This window comes from Bos mutus, chromosome 17, assembly GCF_027580195.1.
Source record: "Bos mutus isolate GX-2022 chromosome 17, NWIPB_WYAK_1.1, whole genome shotgun sequence".
In the NCBI taxonomy this organism is placed as follows: domain Eukaryota; kingdom Metazoa; phylum Chordata; class Mammalia; order Artiodactyla; family Bovidae; genus Bos; species Bos mutus.
The window spans coordinates 70,148,725-70,166,570 of NC_091633.1; positions in this window are offsets into that span (position 1 = coordinate 70,148,725).

The window sequence follows — 17,846 nt, forward strand, 5'->3', positions numbered from 1 at the left end:
TCACTCTCCTCTTTCACATTCATCAAGAGGCTTTTTAGTTCCTCTTCACTTTCTGCCATAAGGGTGGTGTCATCTGCATATCTGAATTATTGATATTTCTTCTGGCAATCTTGATTCCAGCTTGTGCTTTTTCCAGCCCAATGTTTCTCATGATGTACTCTGCATAGAAGTTAAATAAGCAGGGTGACAATATACAGCCTTGACATACTCCTTTTCCTATTTGGAACCAGTCTGTTGTTCCATGTCCAGTTCTAACTATTGCTTCCTGACCTGCGTATAGGTTTCTCAAGAGGCAGGTCAGGTGGTCTGGTATTCCCATCTCTTTCAGAATTTTCCACAGTTTATTGTGATCTACACAGTCAAAGGCTTTGACATATTCAAGCTAATGTAAACAGTGCTGCAGTGAACACTGGGGTACATTTAATCTTTTTCAATTATGGCTTTCTCAAGATATATGCCCAGTAGTGGGGTTGTTGGGTCATATGATACTTTTATTCCTAGTTTTTTAAGGAATCAACATACTGTCTTCCATAGTGGCTGTATCCATTTACATTCCGGCCAATAGTGCAAGAGGGTTTCTTTTTCTCCACATTCTTTCCAGCATTTACTGCTTGTATATATATATATTTTTTTGATGGTGGCCATTCTGACTAGTGTGAGGTAATATCTCACTGAGGTTTGGTTTGCATTTCTCTAGCAGTAACTATGGTTTTTCCAGTGGTCATGTATGAATGTAAGAGTTAGACTGTGAAGAAAGCTGAGCGCCAAAAAATTGATGCTTTTGAACTGTGGTGTTGGAGAAGACTCTTGAGAGTCCCTTGGATTGCAAGGAGATCCAACCAGTCCATTCTAAAGGAGATCAGCCCTGGGTGTTCTCTGGAAGGAATGATGCTAAGGCTGAAACTCCAATACTTTGGCCACCTCATGTGAAGAGTTGACTCACTGGAAAAGACTCTGATGCTGGGAGGGATTGGGGGAAGGGAGAAAAGGGGACGACAGAGGATGAGATGGCTGGATGGCATCACCGACTCAATGGACGTGAGTTTAAGTGAACTCTGGGAGTTGGTGTTGGACAGGGAGGCCTGGTGTGCTGTGATTCATGGGGTCGCAAAGAGTCGGACATGACTGAGTGACTGAACTGAAGTGAACTGAACTGAGCAGTAACAATGAGCGATATTGAACATCTTATGGGTTTCTTAGCCATCTGCTTCTCCTCTTTGAAGAAATGTCTGTTTAGGTCTTCTGCCCAGTTTTTGATTGGGTTTTTTGTTTTATTGGTATTGAGTTGCTTGAGCTACTTGTGTATTTTGGAAATTAATCCTTTGTCAGTCTTTTCATTTCTATTGTTTTTTCGTACTCTGAGGATTGTCTTTTCCCTTAGTTTATAGTTTCCTTTGCTGTGCAAAAGCTTTTAAGTTTAATTATGTCCCACTTGCTTTTATGCCCATTATTCTAAAAGGTGGGTCATAGAGGATCTTGCTGTGATATATGTCACTGTGTTCTGTCTATGTTTTCCTCTAAGAGTTATAGTTTCTGTAATATATAGGACTTCCAATTAGGTCTTTAATCTATTTTGAGTTTATTTTTGTGTAGGGTGTTAGGAAGGGTTCTAATTTCATTCTTTTACAGTTTTCCCAGCACCACTTATTGAAGAGACAATCTTTGCCCCATTGTATTTTCTTGTCTCCTTTTTCAAAGATAAGGTGCCCATAGATGGATAGGTTTATCTTTGGGCTTTCTATTTTGTTCCATTTGTCTATATTTCTGTTTTTGTGCCAGTACCATACCATCCTGATGACTGTGCATTGTAGTATAGTCTGAAATCAGGAAAGTTGATTCCTCTATTTCCATTTTTCTTTCTCAAGATTGCTTTGATTATTCGGTGTCTTTAGTGTTTCTATATGAATTGTGAAAATTTTCTTTCTAGTTCTGTGAAAAATGTCATTGGTAATTTATAAGAATCACATTGAATCTTAGATTGAATTTGGTTGTATAGTCATTTTCACAATATTGATTCTTCTACTCCAGGAACACAATGTATCTCTCCATCTGTCTATATCATCTTTGATTTCTTTCATCAGTGTCTTACTGTTTTCTGTATATGGCTCTTTTGTCTCATTAGGTAGATACTTTATTCTATTCCTTGGAATGGTAAATGGCATTGATTCCTTAATTTCTGTTTCTGATTTTCTGTTGTTAGTGTGTAGAAATGCAAGTGATTTCTGTGTGTTAATTTTATATCCTGCAGCTTTACTATAGTCATTGTTTAGCTCTAGTAATTTTCTGGTATATTTAGGGTTTTCTATGTATAATATCATGTTATGTGCTAAGAGTGAGAGTTTTGCTTCTTCTTTTACAACCTGGATTCCTTTTATTTATATTTCTTCTATTATTGATGTAGTTAGGACTTCCAAAATCATGTTGAATTATAGTGGTGAGAGTGGACACTCTTGTCTTATTCCTGAACTTGTAGAGAACGCTTTCAATTTTTCACCATTGAGCATAATATTTGCTGTGGATTTATCATATGGTCTTTATTATTTTGAGGTAGATTCCTTCTCTGCCCATTTTTGAAGAGTTTTATCATAAATGGGTGCTGAATTTTGTCCAAAGCTTTTTCTGCATCTATTGAGACTATCACATGGTTTTTATCTTTCAATTTGTTAATATGGCATATTTCATTGATTGTGTATATTGAAGAATCCTTGCATCTTTCAAATAAACCTGACTTGATCACAGTGTATAACCTTTTTAATGTGTTGTTGAATTCTGTTTGCTAGAACTTTGTTGATGGTTTTTGCATCTGTGTTCATCAGTGATATTGGCCTGTAATTTTCTTTTTCTGTGATGTCTCTGTCTGGCTTTCATATCAGGGTGATGGTGGCCTTGTAGAATAAGCTTGCAAGTGTTGCTTCCTTTGTAATTTTTCGAAAGAGTTCCAGATGGATAGGCATTAGCTTTTCTCTGAATTGTTTGATAGAATTCACCTGTGAAGCCATCTGGCCCTGCGCTTTTGTTTTCTGGGAGATTTTGATCACAGCTCCTATTTCAGTGCTTGTGATCTGCTTGTTCATAATTTATTTCTCTCCCTGGTTCAGTCTTGGGAGGCTGAACTGTCCTAAGAATCTGTCCATTTCTTCCAGGTTGTTCATTTTATTGGCATATTCATTTTGTTTCTGTGTTGCCTGTTGTGAGCTCTCCTTTTTCATTTCTAACTTTATTGATTTGATTCTTCTCCCTTTTATCTTGATGAGTCTGGCTAATGGTTTGTCAATTTATATTATCTTCTCAAGGAAACAGCTTTTAGTTTTATTAATCTTTACTGTTATTTCCTTCATTTATTTTTCATTTATTTCTGCTCTGATATATATGCTTTCCTTCTACAACTTTGGTTTTTTTCTTTTTCCAGTTGTTTTATATGTAAAGTTTGTTGTTGTTGTTCAGTCACTCAGTTGTATCCAACTGTTTGCAATCCCATGGTCTGTAGCCCACCAGGCTCCTCTGTTCATGGGATTCTCCAGGCAAGAATACGGGAGTGCATTGCTATTTTCTTCTCCAGGGGATCTTACCAACCCAGGAATCAAACCCTGGTTTCCTGCATTGCAGGCAGATTCTTTACCAACTGAGCTACGAGGGAAGCCCTGAATGTTTCTCTTGTTTCTTGAGGTAGGATTGTATTGCTAAAAACTTCCATCTTAGAACTGTTTTTGCTGCATCCCATAGATTTAGGGTTGTTATACTTTCATTGTCATCTTTTTCTAGGAATTTTTTAAATTTCCCTTTTGATTTCTTCAGTAACCTGTTTGTTATTTACAAAGGTATTGTTTAATCTCCATGTGCTCGTGATTTTTACAGTTTTTCCCCCCTGTAATTGATATCTAGTCTCATAGTGTTGCAACCAGAAAAGATGGTTGATATGATTTCAATTTTCTTAAATTTACTGAGACTTGAAATGTGACCAAGATGTGGTCTATCCTTAAGAATATTCCATGTACACTTAGAAAGAAAGTGTATTCTTCTGCATTTGGATAAAATGTCCTAAAGATATCAATTAGATTAGTCTGGTCTAGTGTGTCATTTAATGCTTATGTTTCTTTATCAGCTTCCTGTTTTGATTCTCTGCCTATTGGTGTAAGTGGAATGCTGAAGTCCCCTACTCTTATTGTGTTACTGTCAACTTCCCCTTTTATGTTTGTTATTGTTTACCTTATGTATTGCTCCTATGTTGGGTGCATAAATATTTACAAGTGTTAGGTCTTCTTCTTAGATTGATCCCTTGATCATTATGTAGTGTCCTTCTTAATCTCTTGTAATCTCTTAATCTCAGTTCTTTATTTTAAGGTCTATTTTGTCTGATATGAGAATTGTTATGCTGGCTTTCTTTTGATATCCATTTACATGGAACATACTTTTCCATCCTTTCACTTTCAGTATGTATGTGTCTTTAGGTCTAAAGTGGGTCTCTTGTAGCCAGCAAGAGACTTGTTTTTGTCTCCATTTAGCCAGTCTATGTCTTTAGATTTGAGCATTTAATCTATTTACATTTAAAGTAATTATTGATGTGTATTGTCCTATTGGTATTTTTTAATGGTTTGGGTTTGTTTTTGTAGGTAATTTCCTTGTGTGTTTCCTTCCTATAGAAGTTCCTTTAACATTTGTTTTAAAGCTGGTTTGGTGGTGCTAAATTCTGTTAACTTTTGCTTGTCTGTAAAGCTTTTGATTTCTCCATCGATTTTGAATGAGATCCTTGCCAAGTAGAGTAATTTTGGTTGTAATTTTTTTTTTCCTTTTAGTACTTTAACTATACCTGCCATTCCCTTCTGTCTTGCAGAGTTTCTGGTGAAAGATCAGTTGTTAATCATATGGAGTTTCCTTTGTACGTTATTTGTTGCTTTTCCCTTGCTGCTTGTAATAGTCTTTCTCTGTGTTTAATCTTTGTTAGTTTTATTAGTATGTGTCTTGGTGTGTTTCTCCTTGGGTTTATCCTGTATGGGACTCTCTGCACTTCTTGGACTAGGTTGTCAATTTCCTTTCCCATGTAAGGGAAATTTTTGACTATAATCTCTTAAAAAATTCTGAGACACTTTCTTTTTTCTCTTCTTCTTCTGGGACCCCTATAAATTTGAATGTTGAGGCATTTAATATTGTCTCAGAGGTCTCTGAGATTACTCTCAATTCTTTTCTTTCGTTTTCCTTTATTATGCCCTTCAGTAGCTATTCCCACCATTCTATCTTCCAGCTCCTTGGAAGAAAAGCTATGACAAATCTAGACAGCATATTAAAAAACAGAGACATTATTTTGCTGGCAATTGTCCATATGGTCAAAGCTATGGTTTTTCCAATAATATATGGATATGAGAGTTGGACCATAAAGAAGGCTGAACACTGAAAAATTGATGCTTTAGAGCTGTGGTGTTAGAGAAGGCTCTTGAGAGTCCCTTGGATTGTAAGGAGATCAAATCAGTCAATCCTAAGGAAATCAATCCTGAGTACTCATTAGAAGGACTGATGCTGAAGCTATAACTCCAATACTTGGCCACCTGATGTGATGAGCTGATTAATTAGAAAAGACCCTGATGCTGGGAAAGATTGAAGGCAGGAAGAGAAGAGGACGAAGAGGATGCGATGGTTGGGTAGTGTCATCAAATCAATGGACATGAGTTTGAGCAAGCTTCAGAAGATGGTGAAGGACACAGAAACCTGGCATGCTGCAGTCCATGAGGTCACAAAGAGTTGGACATGAACGAGCAACGGAACAACAACAACAGCAACAGCAATCTTCAAGCTTACTTATCCGTTCTTCTACCTCATTCTATCATTAATTCTTCTAGAGTATTTTTAATTCCATTAATTGTATTGGTCATCTCTATTTGCTTATTCTTGTTACTTCTAGGTCATTGTTAAATCTGTAAAGTGATTCTTGCATTTTCTCCATTCTATTTTTGAGGTTTTAAATCATCTTTACTATCAACACTCTGAATCTCTGAATTTTTTTCAGGTAGTTTGTCTATTTTGTCTTCATTTGTTTGGTCTTGTGAGTTTGTATCTTGTTCCTTTGTTTATACAGTTTTTCTCTCTTTTCATTTTTTTCTGACTTACTGTATTTCAGGTCTCCTTTTCCCAGATATTAGAGTTTTACTACTTCTTCCTTTCATTTTCTGCCCTTGGTGGGTAAATTTGGTCTCATAGTTGGTATAGGCTTCGTGTTGTGAGTGAATTGTGCCTATGTTTCTGTGGGAGGATGTGAGGTTTTTTTCTTTTTTCCTCCAATGGGTGGGGCTGTGTGAGGTGGTATTTTGTGGTGTCCATTGGGAATCCTGCCTGCTGATGATTGGATTTGTCTTGCTGGTAGTTTGAATGAAGCATCCTAGACTGGATGCTGCTGGCAGTCAGGAGATGCTGGGTCTTGTATACAGGTGGAGGTGTTCATGGGAGTTCTCAGTAATTGATAATCCTTGTGGAGTTTTCTTGACTCATCACTCCCCCTCCAAAGTTTCAGCACTGATCTCTGACTGGTGAATTGAGATTTCACAAATTATGTCTTATGGCATTAAAAGGAACTGAAACAAACACATAAAACAAACAAACAAACAAACAAGAAACCTAAGACAAACCCCAGACAAATGTTAAATACAAACCAGACAAACTAGCACAGGAAATTGGAAAGGAGCAGTCAGGTTGGCAGAGCACAAGGAAAGTGAAGACAAAAAAGAAACAAGAAAAGAAAGTGTCTGAGATAGTAGTGATCCATTGTGCTGAATGTTAATAAATGGACAAGTTCGTTCAGAGCTGGTATGGGCTTATTGGATTTGGCAGATGACAGTTTATATGTCCCTTTGATCTAAGAAGTATCTGTAGAGAGGTTAGAACAGAAATTAAGCTCAAGTGCTCTGTAACTAGAGCTGGATTCTGTGCTATGGTCTCATTCCTCTGGATAAATTTAATGTTTGACACACTCCGACATAAATCACAGCAGGATCCTCTATGACCCACCTTGCAGAATATTGGAAATAAAAGCAAAAATAAACAAATGGAACCTAATTAAAATTAAAAGCTTCTGCACAACAAAGGAAACTATAAGCAAGGTGAAAAGACAGCCTTCAGAATGGGAGAAAATAATAGCAAATGAAGCAACTGACAAACAACTAATCTCAAAAATATACAAGTAACTCCTGCAGCTCAATTCCAGAAAAATAAATGACCCAATCAAAAAATAGGCCAAAGAACTAAACAGACATTTCGCCAAAGAAGACATATAGATAGCTAACAAACACATGAAAAGAAGCTCAACATCACTCATTATCAGAGAAATGCAAATCAAAACCACAATGAGGTACCATTTCATGCCAGTCAGAATGGCTGTGATCCAAAAGTCTATAAGCAATAAATGCTGGAGAGGGTGTGGAGAAAAGGGAACCCTCTTACACTGTTGGTGGGAATGCAAACTAGTACAGCCACTATGGAGAACAGTGTGGAGATTCCTTAAAAAACTGGAAATAGAACTGCCTTATGACCCAGCAATCCCACTACTGGGCATACACACCCAGCAAACCAGAATTGAAAGAGACACGTGTACCCCAATGTTCATCGCAGCGCTGTTTATAATAGCCAGGACGTGGAAGCAACCTAGATGTCCATCAGCAGATGAATGGATAAGAAAGCTGTGATATATATACACAACGGATTATTAGCCATTAAAAAGAATACATTTGAATCAGTTCTAATGAGGTAGATGAAACTGGAGCCTGTTATACAGAGTAAAGTAAATCAGAAAGAAAATACAGTATAGTAACACATATATATGGAATTTAGTAAGATGGTAACGATAACCCTGTATGTGAGACAGCAAAAGAGACACAGATGTATAAAACAGGTATGGGGCGGGAGGTGGGAGGGGCATTCAGGATGGGGAACACATGTATACCCGTGGCAGATTCATGTTGATGTATGGCAAAACCAATACAATATTGTAAAGTAATTAGCCTCCAGTTAAAATAAATTTATATTAAAAAAAATTAATGTTTGAGCTAAAAGAGACCAGTACTCTCAATGTCCCAATTTAGCCCTCCCCTCTTCACATCCCCTGATGATCATAAGTTCGTTTTATACTTTTGTGACTCTACTTTTGTTTTGTAACTAAGTTAATTTGCACTCATTTTAAATTAAAAACTTTTTTTCTATTTGTACCCTCTAAATTTTTTTTTCAATTCCATATGTAAGTGGTATATGATGTTTGTCTTTCTGGGATTGACATATATACACCACTATATAGAAAATAGATAACTAATAGAACCTGCTGTATACATGGAATTCTGCTCAATACTCTGTAATGGCCTATATGAGAAAAAAATATATATATATTTTTATATATATATATAAACACACACTACACACACACACATATGTGTATATATATATATATATAAACTGATTCACTTTGCTGTGTACCAGAAACTAATATAACATTGTAAATCAACTACATACTCCAAATATTTTTAAGATAATAAAATAATAAATTTTTTGAAAAGAGAGAGAATAGTATACCTTGGTGATTAGAAAGAGAATGTTGAGGAGAAACCAACTTGCCCTAGGCCAAAGTGTCTTTCTGTGTCCCATTGGAGGAAAGTGATGATATAACTGCCATTATTATGGAATTCATAAAACAATGAATTTTGGTTGTTCATTGTCTCCACAAACAGCCAGGGGGTATTGCTATTAAACAGAGATCACCAGTTGAGCCCAGATTCTGATTATTTTATTAGGCAATGGAAGCCTTAGACAGCAGACTAAGCTCTGTTAGTGCAAGCTCAGGTTTTACTGGGACCAGGGTAATAAGCCAAAATCCAATATTGGCTCATATCTAATAACATCTCCGAAAATGTAACTGTTTACAAGCTTACTAGTATTGTTCTTTCAAAATTATATAAACTTCAAAACCCCATGCCCATTTTGTCCATCATTACCTGTTATTCCTGGCACTGTATCTGTTCTCCACTTTTCACTGCAATTTTGGGTCTGAGAATCTGCAAACTACATTATCCTGTTTCCTTTGTCTTGTCAACAAATGAAAGTCCCCAGTATACTGTCAGAGGTGGGGAAGAGAGAAGAAGGGTTTATTTCTTCTTCTCTGTTTTAGGAATATTTATGGAAATGGGTTGTAGTCCTTTACCAATTCCAACCTAGGCCATGGGATCTCCTCCTTGGTTCCAGTAGCCATGGCTTAGTCCCACTTGTATGCACAGGAAACATCACATCCTCTTTTGTTTCCATAAACCTGAGAGTCATAAACAACTTCCCTACATTACTAATATCTGAGTTGCATCTCCATTCCCTTTTTCTCTCTCATGGTTTTTAATATCCATGTCACAAATTTCCTGTACCACATCTATTTGAAATACATAATTGATCTCTGATTTCCCGACTTGATTCTGACAATATACCAATGGACAGGGGCCTTTTCCGCAGTGTAGGTCTAAGTATAGATGATACTACCAGCAGATTGCTAAACAGCTTCTCAGTGTCAATTTTAAATGGGTAAATAAAAGGTACTCTTTAGGCAGAAAGTAGAGAGCACAATTCATTGCCTAGAAAACGGGTCAGCAGAACAACGCTCAAGAAATTTTTGATTTAGGTCTCTGACCCAGTCATATTATTCTACAAGTCCATAGATTTGTCCAAGGTCTTATGAACCGTTGTCATTCCCAAACAACTGTAAAAAGTTCCCATCTAAATCCTGATGACTGTATACCACAGTTCCCTACTGACAAGGCTACTCCCAGGCTGGAACTGTAAGGAGGGAAAGTGACTGAAGAAGTGTGTCTTCCCTTAGAATTCAGACATATGCACTATTTAGCAGCACCCAGGACTTGACACTTCTCTGTGGGAGGAAAGCAGGTGGGAAATTCACACCTTGCGTTATCTTCTTCCGAGTTTGGCCTCATGAATTTCCTTTCTTTCTTAAAGAAAGACTTCCTCAATCTGTTCCATTGATGTTATCTATCCTGAACAAATAAAATCCCATGTAGGACCAAACTCATGTGACTGGAATCCTCAAAATCATTAATAATTAGAGACATACAATTAAAACAATACAGTATGACTTTAAGCATTAGAACATTTAAACTATAGAACTGGCAAACATTAGAAAGTTTGATAATGTTGTATTAGTGGGATGTGGGGATGTGACAACTATCATATGTGGCTACAAAGAGCAGTGTGGGAGTAACCAGTAAAATTAAGTAGACGTGTACTTAACAACCCACTCTCTCCATGCTAAAAAATGCTAACCAGCATCTGAGCCTTCAGCAAGTTGTAACGGAAATTAAAAAGATCATAGATCACCATAACAAATATAAAAATAATAATAAAATAATAGTGAAAAGTTTGAAATATTGTGAGAATTACCAGACATGACACAGAGACATAAAGTGAGAAAATGTTTGTTGGAAAAAAATGGCACCAATAAACGTGCTCAGTGCAGGGTTGCAACAGACTTTCAACTTGTTAAAAATGCAATATCTGCAAAGCACAATAAAGCAAAGTACAGTCAAATGAGGTCTGTCTGTACAAAGTTATTTGCATCAAGGCAACATAAGTTATAGATAATCCACAAAACAACAATGATTTTACATAATAAAAAATAATTTCTTCCTCATACAAAGAACAATCATCTGCAAGGAGGGTGTTGTATTCCACATGGTCATTCGGGGACCTAGGTTGACAAAGGAAATCAGTATTCACCAACACATGGGTACAGAAAACTCACATACTTCTGTTGGAAAGACCTAGAAGTAGTATACTTCAGCCTATTTTCTCTTGGCCAAATATAAAGAGAAAGAAACACTTAACTCCAAGGAAAGCTGGGAAAGGTAGCTGTGCATACGCCTCACATTTAAATAACAATCTGGCTGATTAAAAATTATAATTCAAAGCTGGTTTATTTAAATACTTCAAAAATATTGCTTAAAACTATCTTGTCATCAAAGCTACTGTTAGGAAGTCTAAAATAGCCAGGACATGGAAGCAACCTAGATGTCCATCAGCAGATGAATGGATAAGAAAGCTATGGTACATATACACAATGGAGTATTACTCAGCCATTAAAAAGAATACATTTGAATCAGTTCTAATGAGGTGGATGAAACTGGAGCCTATTATACAGAGTGAAGTAAGCCAGAAGGAAAAACACCAGTACAGTATACTAATGCATATATATGGAATTTAGAAAGATGGTAACAATAACCCTGTGTACGAGACAGCAAAAGAGACACTGATGTATGGAACAGTCTTATGGACTCTGTGGGAGAGGGAGAGGGTGGGAAGATTTGGGAGAATGGCATTGAAACATGTAAAATATCATGTATGAAACGAGATGCCAGTCCAGGTTCAATGCACGATACTGGATGCTTGGGGCTGGTGCACTGGGACGACCCAGAGGGATGGTGTGGGGAGGGAGCAGGGAGGAGGGTTCAGGATGGGGAACACATGTATACCTGTGATGGATTCATTTTGATATTTGGCAAAACTAATACAATTATGTAAAGTTTAAAAATAAAACAAAATTAAAAAAAAAAGATTTGATTTTTATTTCTTTATAGGAAGGTTTTAGAACTTACTAATGTCCTTATATTTCATTAAAAATTCCATTTTTATTTTTTATGTATTCCTATTTTCCATATGTTGGTAGTTCTGCTTTTCTTCTCTGTATCTGTTATCTTATACTTTATTAGCTTATGTATTATTTCCCTTTTCCTTTTCATGCTAACCCTCAGGAAGAGTGCTTCAAGATAGTCTACAAGTGCATTAATTTATTTCTCTAATATTTTATCCTACTATTCATCTTAAACTATTATAACTTATTTTTCAGAATTAGTATATTTCTACTTTTTTCTGTTTATTTCCTCCAACTAAGTATTACTAATATTCATCATTTTAAGGGCATTTATCATGATTGCTTGGAGAAGACAATGGCACCCCACTCCAGTACTCTTGCCTGGAACACCCCATGGTAGGCTGCAGTCCATGTGGTCACTAAAAGTCTGATATGACTGAGCGACTTCCTTTCACTTTTCACTTTCATGCATTGGAGAAGGAAATGGCAACCCACTCCAGTGTTTTTGCCTAGAGAATCCCAGGGACAAGGGAGCCTGATGGGCTGCCGTCTATGGGGTCGCACAGAGTCGGACATGACTGAAGTGATTTAGCAGCAGCAGCATGATTGTTTAAAATTTTTATTTTAATAACTGCTTCATGTGATAGACTTTGTTGATTTTGCTTTCTCTGTTGAAAAGATTGTTCTTCTAAGAGTCTAGTCATGTTGACTTTTAAGTTCATGTTCTCTTAGAACGTCTTCCTGCTCTGACTTTTAGTATGTGTTGGGGAAAACCCAAAGTCCTGTAAGTACCTGTCATCTCTGTGAATTTAAGGAAAGGGCAGGAAGGGACACCAGTGCACACAGCTCCAGGCACTACAAAGTCACTAGGTAGCCCACTAGGTTCTGAAGGATTCACCTTTAAAAAAAAAAAAAAAAAAAAAAAAAAGACCTTAGATAGAAGTAGCCTGAAAAGTGAAAGTGTTACTCACTCAATCCTGTCTGACTCTTTGTGACCCCTTGGCTCCTCTGTCCATGGAATTATTCAGGCAAGAATACTGGAGTGGGTTGCCATTCCCTTCTCCAGGGGATCTTCCTGACCCAGGGACCGAACCAAGGTCTCCCAAATTGCAGGCAGATTCTTTGCTGTCTTAACCATCAGGCAAGACTTTCTTCAGGGTGATGTGATCCCTGCTGCCTGGAGCAGAGAAGACAAATAATGAATGCCTGAGGGTACTAGCCTGTCCATCCCATTTATACCAGCTCCTCACTCCAGTGGATTTTGTACTACCTTTGAATTTTGTCTGATATACATCTGTTTCCTCCAGACCAAGTAGTCTAGGCTTGAGGCAATTTTTGTGGTGATGCTGCTGCTGCTGCTGCTAAGTCACTTCAGCCGTGTCTGACTCTGTGCGACCCCATAGACTGCAGCCCACCAGGCTTCCCTGTCCCTGGGAGTCTCCGGGCAAGAACACCGGAGTGGGTTGCCATCTTCTCCTCTAATGCATGCATGCATGCATGCATGCTAAGTCGCTTCAGTCATGTCTGACTCTGTGAGACCCCACGGACAGCAGCCCACCAGGCTCCTCTGTCCTGGTGATTCTCCAGGCAAGAACACTGGAGTGGGTTGCCATTTCCCTCTCCATTGTGGTGATGAGGCAGGCAATAATGGTCTATGGCAACGTTGAGAGAAGAGTAAAACATAATACATCTCCAACACAGTCTCTCAGAGATGTGCCTAGATTCTCTTAGCCAGAGACAGATGCTGCCTGCATCACCATTCTTCTTTATTCTTTCTGAGATGTTTTCAGTCTGTCTGGAGCTCTCACAGGTTTTCGTGTTATTTTTTTAGATCCTTGAATCCTTCTATTTTCTGTAGTTTCTCCAGGACTGATTCAAGGGAAGGAGTAATAAAAAAGAAAAAAAAATCTAAATCTGATATGGTAAAATTTTTGAATTTTAATGTAACCAAATTCTTTGTTCTTTTAATTTTAAATTCTTCCATACATTTTTTCCCCTGACAGAGCATATTAATAATCCTTTCAGGCACTGGTTCTCAGAATGAGAATAGGGTAGAAGACCCACCTAGGGGCTCACATGGATCTGTGTGTGTAAAAGGTCATGTTTAATTCTTCTATTTTGATTATGAAGGTTGCATTCTATCTACTTCATGAGAAAATTTGGTAATCATTAGTACTGAAAGCTCTTCCCTATCCCAGGGTTTGAGTTAAATTCAATATAGCCAAACTGAGTTATACAGAATGTGTACACAGATACCAAGAAACTAACAAAGGTAATTTTTTTAAAGTTACATGAAACAAAAAATAATGAAAGCATTGAGTATTCAATATGAAGATTAAAAGATGACAATGTTAAAACATTTTGAGATTACTCCCACATGCCTAGCCTATTTTAGTCACTCTGAACATGTGTTAGGTGGAAGGGAGTAGAGATGAAGAGAATAGAGGTTCCTTTTTTCGAAGTATGTATCATCTAGGTTGGAGGAGACATGCATATGGAATGAACACAATAAGTCAGCAGTGTATAATTACCTGCCAAAGAGTGGTGTGTACCACAAGGGCCAGAGAACTTGGCAATAGGAGAAAATTGAGGGATTCTGTATAGTTAAAGGAAGATCCTAAACAGATTTTGGCATGGATTTGACAAATGTGGAGAGAGGGTAAAATGTTTTAGTCAGTGTATTTGTGTGTCTGTTGAAGATGCAAAGATTAAGATTTTTAAATAATGCATAACCTTATAAACTAACTAGAAATATTTGGCACTTAGGTCTTCCCCAGAGGCTCAGAGGTAAAGAATTCACCTGCAATGCAGGGATCTCTGGGTCAGGAAGTTCCCCTGGAGAAAGAAATGGCAACCCACTCCAGTATTCTTTCCTGGGAAATCCCATGGACAGAGGAAACTGGTGGACTATATATTGCAGTTAGCAATAAAATGAATTGGGGTTATATATGAAGAAAATACAGAGAAGGCAATGGCAACCCACTCCAGTACTCTTGCGTGGAAAATCCCATGGACGGAGGAGCCTGGTAGGCTGCAGTCCATGGGGTCGAGAAGAGTCGGAGATGACTGAGCGACTTCACTTTCACTTTTCACTTTCATTCACTGGAGAAGGAAATGGCAACCCAGTCCAGTGTTCTTGCCTGGAGAATCCCAGAGACAGGGGAGCCTGGTGGGCTGCCGTCTATCGGGTTGCACAGAGTCGGACACGACTGATGTGACTTAGCAGCAGCATGAAGAAAATAAGCAGCAGTGATCACTGTGTTACTGTTGTTTAGTCACTAAGTCATGTCTGACTCTTTGAAACCTGCCTGGCTCTTTTGTACAGGGATCAAACCTGTGTGTCCTGCATTGCAGGTGGATTCTTTACTGCTGAGCTATGTGGGAAGCCCAGTGATTATTTTACCAAAACAGAGATTATGATGAGAAAATATTGTTTGGTAAGGAATGATTTCATTCATTTAAATAAAATAATGCCTTTTAAACTGTGGTTTGTAAATTGCTATGGTTCTTCAAATGCTGAAATTTCACAGTTTTTAAGTCATATATACACAATGGAGTATTAGCCATTAAAAAGAATGCATTTGAGTCAGTTCTAATGAGGTGGATGAAACTGAAGCGTATTATACAGAGTGAAGTAAGCCAGAAAGAAAAACACCAATATAGTATACTAACGCATATATATGGAATTTAGAAAGATGGTAACAATAACCCTGTATATGAGACAGCAAAAGAGATACTGATGTATAGAACAGTGTTTTGGACTCTGTGGGAGAGGGAGAGGGTGGGATGATTTGGGAGAATGGCACTGAAACATGTATAATATCATATATGAAACGAGTTGCCAGTCCAGGTTCGATGCACGATTCTGGATGCTTGGGGCTGGTGCACTGGGACGACCCAGAGGGATGATGGGGAGAGAGGTGAGAGGAGGGTTCAGGATGGGGAACACATGTATACCTGTGGCAGATTCATTTTGATATATGGCAAAACCAATACAATATTGTAAAGTTAAAAAATAAAATTGAATTAAATTAGAAAAAAATTTTCAAAATATACAGACTATAATGAAATAGAAAAAAATAAAAGTCACAGAACATAATTTAAAAATTAACTTTTTAAAAATTTTAATAAATAAGACAACACACTCATGTAAATGCATAATATCTACATTTAAGCTCAATGAGACCACTAATGGCATTAACCTGGGCTTCAATGCCAATTCACTCCTTGTTCATACTTCAGAATAAATCTGCATTTTCCCCCTATGAGTTCATATTTGGAATTCTAATATTGCTGAGACACTGTTGCTTCTCAATGATATTTTCCAAATTTAGGCCTGCTGAGATGTCGATACTGTCCATCTACACTGTGCATGCAAAACCAAGCCACAGAAATATAACTCAACTGTGACCTGTAACTCTTTCTGTATGCATGTGTGCACATAAACGAAACGGCCCATTTGTTGCCTTTAAGGCTTTCATAAGTATCTGCTGTTCTATTAGCTTTAATGTGATACAATACTGGGTTTCCATTTAAGACATATAAAGGAATCTGTGTGTGTGTGTCTTTTTAATGAAGTTACTGGTTTAGAAAACATGAAACTCAAAGTTTTTGTGGAAAGCATTTACAGACAACTGGGAATGTGGGAAAAAGAAATTCTGTTGGTAATTTAAAGACTGGTAGTAGATTTGAAAATAACTCATAGAGTTGAAATCATGAGAGTGAATGAAATCTCCAGAGGAGATCTTGCTTAGGGTTTTTCAAGGATACAGAGTGTGAGAAGGAAAAAAGAGGCTAAAAGGCTAAAAGAGAAGGGAAATCATCAGGTTGGAGGTGTGCCAGTTCTTAAGCATATTAGATGATCACGTGTTACTCTGAGAAACTTAAGAGTCTCAGCCTCAACTGAAGACCCTAAGAAAAATATCTAAACAATAAAAAGAAAATTCCATGAGGAGCTGGTAAAGAAGAAATCTAAAATGTCTGGCAGGAGTAGAGGTCTACCCAAAGGAACTAAATGCACTAGATTGCTTCTGGGATAAAATGATGGTTCATAAGAAAGTTTAGCTAGTATAACATATTTTCTAATTGATGAGAGAGAGAGAAAGGGAGGAAGAAGAGAAGAGGAGAGAAGAAAGAAGAGATTCCATTTAATATTTGAGGTTAAAACAAATTCTCATGATATATTTCAACTATGTATAGTATTGGATGGAAATAGATGGGAAAAAAATAAGAGAGTGGTATTCTACTAAACATTAACAGTTAAAAGGAGAGAAAGGCAGGAGAGGAAAGTGAGGAATATGACTGGATAAAACTTAAGGGAGAATAAACGAAAGAAAAGGCAAAGGGTGGTTGAGCAAATAAGAAATTGATAACTGGAGTTCTTTTTACAGAGCATGATGGAAATGAAAAGAGAAGCAGGAGAAGCAAGAGTGGATGTTTTGGTTTCACAAAAACAAACATAGAAGGGGAAGAACTCCAGTTAAATGAATCTGTTTCCATTTTCATGTAGAAATTACTTTTATTTCTACCCAAAAATGTTAGCAATACTTACAATCCATTAAGGGTTCCAGGCAACTCTTGTCAGAGTCTACATTTTTTCATTCTCAATTTTTCTGTCTGATTGGAGGAAGTATTTTATCTTCTACCTTAATAAAGTGTGTAGAAAACTTGCAATTGAATTCTGGCTTTTTTCCTGTAAAAGGCTAAGAAGTAATTGCACTGAGCTTTGGATAGAGTAAACACTCTTCTTTCTTTTTGTTTAATTTTAGAAGCTTATTGCTTTTTTCCATATTGTATAAAAAGTAGGCTTGCATGGCGTATATATGTATATCAGTCAGTTCAGTTCAGTCGCTCAGTGGTGTCTGACTCTTTGTGACCCCATGAATCGCAGCACGCCAGGCCTCCCTGTCCATCACCAACTCCTGGAGTTCACTCAAACTCATGTCCATCGAGTCAGTGATGCCATCCAACTATCTCATCCTTTGTCGTCCCCTTTTCCTCCTGCCCCCAATCCCTTCCAGCATCAGGGTCTTTTCCAATGAGTCAACTCTTCGCATGAGGTGGCCAAAGTATTGGAGTATAGATTCTACCTAAACACACATACTTATTAATGTATAAAGAGAGAAAGAGAGTACAATGGCAAAGAGTGTGTTTCTGTATGTTCATGTTTGTATGTAAATATACTATCTGGGGAACTCTGGTGAAGGAAAGAACAGGATTTTTCATTCCAAAAAGC